General features: G+C 44.1%; 1 protein-coding gene across 2 annotated transcripts in view; it reads left to right on the plus strand.

Annotated features, from left to right (window-relative positions):
* The window catches only part of CLTC (clathrin, heavy chain (Hc)), a 36,404-nt gene that overhangs the window by 434 nt on the left and 30,139 nt on the right, over positions 1-5,831 (plus strand). The gene's annotated exons all lie outside the window — the stretch shown is intronic.

The following is a 5,831-nucleotide window of genomic DNA, read 5'->3' on the forward strand; positions in this document are numbered from 1 at the left end:
GTCGGTGCCTGGGCGAGAGGCCTCCGGGCCCGTCTTGAGGGGCCGTGGAGCGGCCCGGGTCCCTCCGGTGGCGGGATGGCCGCCCTCCCGCAAAGCCTTACCGGCGTCTAAGCCCGGGCAGCGCCTGCCCGCCGCGGGTTGCCCGCCGTGCCTTCCCGAAGGGCACCTTCCAGCGGGCCCGGAGCTGAGGGGAAGGGCTGGGGAACCGCCGGGGCTCGTCCGCGTCCTGGGGAGGAGGCGAAAGGCCGAGGTGCCCGGGTATCCAGCCCTTGGCCGGTCCCCGCCTTGCCTTCCCCGGTGCGGGTGGTGGGGTGTCTGTGGTGCCGGTGGGTGTAGGCGAGGCTGGCGCCGAGCCCACGCTAGCACCTGCGGGGAGGCGGGAGGGGAGAGGGCGGGTGGTTCCTCTTTGCTTCCCGGGAGAGAGTCGGTCTGCTCCGGGGCAGCGGGAGTGGGAAATCCCGCTTCGGTGTGGGATCTGCAAGGGATGGGGGGCAGAGGGGGTGAATTGATGAGGAGGCCAAATTGTCTCCGTGTATCGCTTAATTTTATTTTTTTTTTTAACGGGGCTGAGACTTCTTGTAAGTGTAAGGACACACGAAGTGATTTTGTTGATGTTCTGACTTGTAATGTCATCTTCTGTGAAGAAAAACCACATATTGCAGCGAAATGTGAAAGCTACTGCAGGCTTCCCTGCAGTACAGCTGTGGCAGTGCGGGCACAGAAGTGCCAGGTCTACACTTTCTGGTGTCTACTGGTCTCTGACAAATTCTACGTTTGGGTATCATTAAACCATAACTGGATGCTAATAGATTATTCCCAAGTGATGGCCTTTAGTTTCTTTAAGGTGGCTTTATAAAGGCACTAGCAACAAATTCTAAAATTGCTCTGCTGCAGGAATGCAAGGTTACCTTCTCAAATAAGCATGTGCCTTTAAAGTCTCTCAGTGAAGCTGGAGTACAGGGAGGGGACTGGAAGTGGTAACACAATTGTGCAATGTGTACTTCCTATCTGACTGGTCTATAGGGCGAAGTACTACAAGCCATGCTTCTCATCCTGAGTTGCTGTAGCTGTGATGGCGTTAAGCTTGGCTTCACTACTGAGGAGTATTTTTTGAGGAGAACTTGTATAATAAAAGTGATATCGATGTACCTAGGCAGGGTCTTCTGGCTTCTAGCAACCTGTCTGTAGCCCTGCATCTGTGTGTAGTTTGTGCTTAGCTAAATGGGACTGTGGTGGGCACTAACCCACCTAGTGATGGATTTGCATGATTTGTAGTGACTTTTTTTTCTAACCCAAATGGAAAGAATTTAATTTCTAGACACCTTGTTAAAAGAACAATTGCAAAATACTTGTTTTGCTGTGTAAATTACTGCTGTCCATAGTATTATGTTTAGATTTAAAAAAAAGCTACCATAATTGGTTTTTATCTAGCTAGCAAACTGTTGAGCATTGGATAACTTTACTTCAATATCAGTTTAAAACCAGCCAGAACTCATAGCTTAGGTGTAGCCCTGGACTCTTCTTTAGTGAGCAGCACTGACAGGAGAATCTCATGAGTTGGCCAGAGCTTCAACTCTGAGCAAGTGTTCTCTCCTGGTAGTGGCATAGCCTAGAACTGGGTATTGAGCAGGTTCTGTATACTCAGGTGAAACTCATCCCTCTGGGTAGCCCAGCTCTTAATAAAGTATTGTGGAAATGCATCTATGATACATTATTTAAGATACAAACTTTGCATGTGACCCAATACCAGGTCTCTAATGACATGAGTACTATTACATAATGAAACTCATCAGCCTCACTCCAGAAGTGCTGATAGGTGTCAGGCCAGCACTGTTGTGGAACACGACTGTTCTGACTGAAGAGTGATTTATCTGTTTATTTTATTTTTTTTTCCCTGTTCCTATTTAATGTAGAGCATTGGCTTAACCAGTATCTTTTACAACTGCATATGTGAGCTGCTCTTTGTGAGGCTGAGTGTCCAGCTTTCGGAACCTACATGCGTGTGGCTCTTGCCCATAACACTTCAGTTTGCTGTGCCTACTGAACTTCCTCATTTTATTTCATTGAAAAAATTCAAAGGAACTTGAATTCTCGGAGGTACTGTGTTTGTGCTGAATCTTCTGACTTGCTGTTGGAGCAAATTTTGAGAGCAGAAACATTGGTATTGCTACGTTTTTGCTATCTAGAACTTCTTTAGCATATTCCAGGCTGTTCACAGGAGGTCCTCATGGACTCAACTATACATTTTCTTGAACTGTGGCTGACCTACATTGTTTAGGAAACTTGTGGTACAGGTGTTGTGCAACACTTGCAAGTTTGTAGCTGATGCTTAACGAAAGACAAGGTACCTAACTGCAGCCTTATTCATAAAAAGGCAGGTGATGGATATGAATGAGAAAGTTCTTGTGAGGCTATTATTGAAAGTTGCTTTTAATTAATCTAGAAGACTGGCAGTCAGAAATATGTGTGGTATGATGCTCGTTCTCCCTGGATCCACTACTACAGGTCAGAAAACGGTCAAGTAACTGTCTGTACAAAGCTTGTCCTGATCTTCAGCTTCAGTCCAGTTGCGCTCCATATTGCACTACTCAAGGCACACTGGCATTATCTGTTGCTGTCAGCATCTTGGCTAGGTGATATGGGAATGAAGAGTTAAAAGCTCCAGAAGCCCTGCGCTGTTGTGCTCCTAATGTCTTTGTCTCTTGGGTACGCAGTACAGCATGCTTTGTACCCACAATTTGAGCTAAAGATCTAGTTTGGGCAAGTAAGATGTGGCAAGTAGTTAGCTTACTAGGGTTAAGTAAGCTTTCTGGACAGTTCCTAAGTGAAGTCTAAAAAAAAAAAAAAAAAAGTGTGGTCAGGCTTCAGGTTTTGTTTGAGTCCCATTAGCTAGCTCTGAAGTCTCAGTAGTCACAAATATGTAGGAGGTTATCTGTGTATTGTCTATTGTAGATGCCTGCCTTGCCACAAAAAAAATAATCAACAACACACTGTGGAGAAACTTTCTCCTTGGGAGTTTCCAAGGAGAATGTTGATTCCTGTGCTATCAAGACTACTGGACTCGTGTTATAAAACTTCATAGTGCTGCCTGCTTTTTTTTTAAGTAGCCATGAGGAAGCAGTGCAGTGGGCATGTAGTGGGAGATCAGAGTTCAGTATGTCAAATGATTGCAAATCTGGTTGCTCGTATTCAGGTTTTAGGGATTCCATAAGTTAGTTCCTCTGTGTACTTCAGGGTGCAAGTAAAACACAACTGCCTACTGTGGTAGGTGCATGGAGCTTTTCTAAGATTACATGTTCCTGATGAATGAGAAGGAAACAGACAAGTTAGCAGGTGATGAACTGTGATTGCCATTTAATTTAGCTACACTACCCTGAAATACATAAAAATTGAACTTGGACCAGGTGCACTGCTGTACTGGCGTGACTTAAGGCATTAATAAATGCTCTTCTGAACCTAAATATATTTTTAAAAAAATTAAATTATCCTGTAGACTTGACTAGACAGTACAGAAAACTGTCAGCTCATGCTGTGTGCTTGGTGCTGAGACAGAACTACTCTTTTAAACTAGGAAAAGGGTTCTTGTATCTATTGGTCATTAGTGGAGCAAACCTGAATGGCGGCTATGCTGTTCTAGGGCTGTGGTACTTGGATGGCTCTCAGAATCATAGCTAGCTGTGCCAAAGAGCTAACTGAATAAAACTGGACAGCCGAGTCATCATATAATAAAACTTACAAATTTACTATTTCATTCTAAGAATGACAAACAACTAAATGCTTCCGTGTATTGTGCTGGCAGTGAGACAGTTTAATATATCCTGAAACACTAAATCTCTGCTATGAAAGCATTAATTTGAAGCAGTTAAGTCTTTTGTTGTTATTTTAGATCAGGAATTAGACAGGGCTATTGTGCCTAATGCTGTTTTGGTGTGTGTGGCGGGGGGGGGCTGCGTCTTGCCCCCTGCTTCTTAGTAGTTCTGAATTCCTAAAATCAGTGAGCTTGGGGTATTCTTAGAGTGGGAAAATCTGTAACAAATAACGCTGTGAAAAATCTAGGCGACCTGAAGAGTGTGTGTGCATCCACTAATTGGATAGGAACAATTAGTTAAGCAGTTCATAAGCTATTCCTCTTGGCCTGTCCCTTGCAGCAGGTACTGAAGTCAACAGGCCTGCTTGTCTTGGTGGCACTACTTGTTAGCACTTCACGCTGGGACTGTGGTGACTTAACCAAAGACTAGTAATGGCAACCAGTGGTTCTGAACTCAAGTTTCAGCAGGTACAGTCTCAGCTGTGGCTTGTAACGAAAATAGTCACACAGCATGCCTGTGGCTGCTGAGACCGGATGGCTACCTCAGCCTATTGAGGGTGAAGCAGAAAATAGGAAGGATATAGAAATAGAAGAGCTCTTGAATATTATAGAGGTCTCTTATCTGTTGAAAACATAACTTCCTAGCCTGTCACAAACCGTAACTCTTACCTTGCGCTGCTAAGCGTGAAGTACTCTGGAGCCATTGACTGGCTGTGGGACTCCTGTGTTACAGAACTGCAGTCAGCAATGCTAACAGATCAGCACAGATATGCATGGCCTTGCAATAGAGCTAAGGTGACTCACTGCACATCAAGGAGCTCTGTGCTGCTCAAAAGACTGGGAATATTTCTGTTAACTGGCACTTCCCAGCTACGTGATTTCTAGCTGCATGTAGATAAGGAGTCTCCGGGCAGAGACTAAGTAGCTGCTTGTGGCTACAAGAACAGTGGTTATATCCTGTCGAGGTGAAATGCGTACTCAGCAGTTCCGCGCCCTTCCTTGTAGGCAAGGAGAAATTATTTGACAGCTAAGCAAACTGTCACAAGAAAGCAAATGTTCCAGGAAGGGGTCAACAAAGAGACTCTTGTCAGCAGTTTTACCATTCAGTTTTTCAAACATGCATGTAATATGACAACTTCTCTGGGTGAGTTACCAAAAATGTACTTGAATTACCTTCCAGTGAAAAAATAATTTTACTAATCAGACTTTCACTTGCCATGTTACAACAATTAATCTCTCAATGCTGTTCAGATGAATGTTGTCATAATATTCGATGGTTCAGTACAGCCTGCAATTGACTGAAGTATCCAACCTCGAGTTAGAGGAGTCCTTCAAGGCAGCATCTTTGCTGAACAGGAGTTGCTGCTGTCTCTGGCAACCTGTTTCATGGTTCCACTCTAATGAAGCAGCTACTTCACAGAACACTTTCTTCTCAACGTGCTTTCAGCAGACTGGTATAACACAACTTTCCAACAAATGTTGCTGTAAAATGATTTGAACTGTAAATTGGTTGCCCAAGCACAGCTACCAAGTTCTGCTTTAATATCTGCTTGAAAGCCAAGGAAGTGGTTTTTTTGTAGTATAATGTAGGAGTATCTTACGATTCCTTCTTTTTTCCCCAGTCTTTTAAACTTGTTTATGAATTGGTGAAAGGTAGTGGACCTAAATGAGTGCTATATTAGACATTTGGGGTTTTTTCCTCTGTGGTAAGAGAAAGGGTAGAAAATCTGCCACAAGTGCCATATTCTCTTAGTTGTAGTGCAAACTCAGGAGTTTGTACATGGAATAGTATTGAAATTTTCATAATAAATGCCTCCAAAGAAATACCTCTTGTCATGTTTCCTAATAGTAATCTTAGTCTCTGTTTACTTTGCTTAGCTTTATAAACACTCCTGCCTCACTCACCTGAACTTTAGCCTGCTTGGGGAAGCAAATAACCTATAGTCTAGGGAAAGATTAGTACTTTCAAGAGTTCTGTTGCAGTGGGTTAGCCCTGGCTGGATGCCAGCTGCCCACCAAAGCC

This window comes from Haliaeetus leucocephalus, unplaced genomic scaffold (assembly GCF_000737465.1).
Source record: "Haliaeetus leucocephalus isolate CR32 unplaced genomic scaffold, Haliaeetus_leucocephalus-4.0 Scaffold395, whole genome shotgun sequence".
Taxonomy (NCBI): Eukaryota; Metazoa; Chordata; class Aves; order Accipitriformes; family Accipitridae; genus Haliaeetus; species Haliaeetus leucocephalus.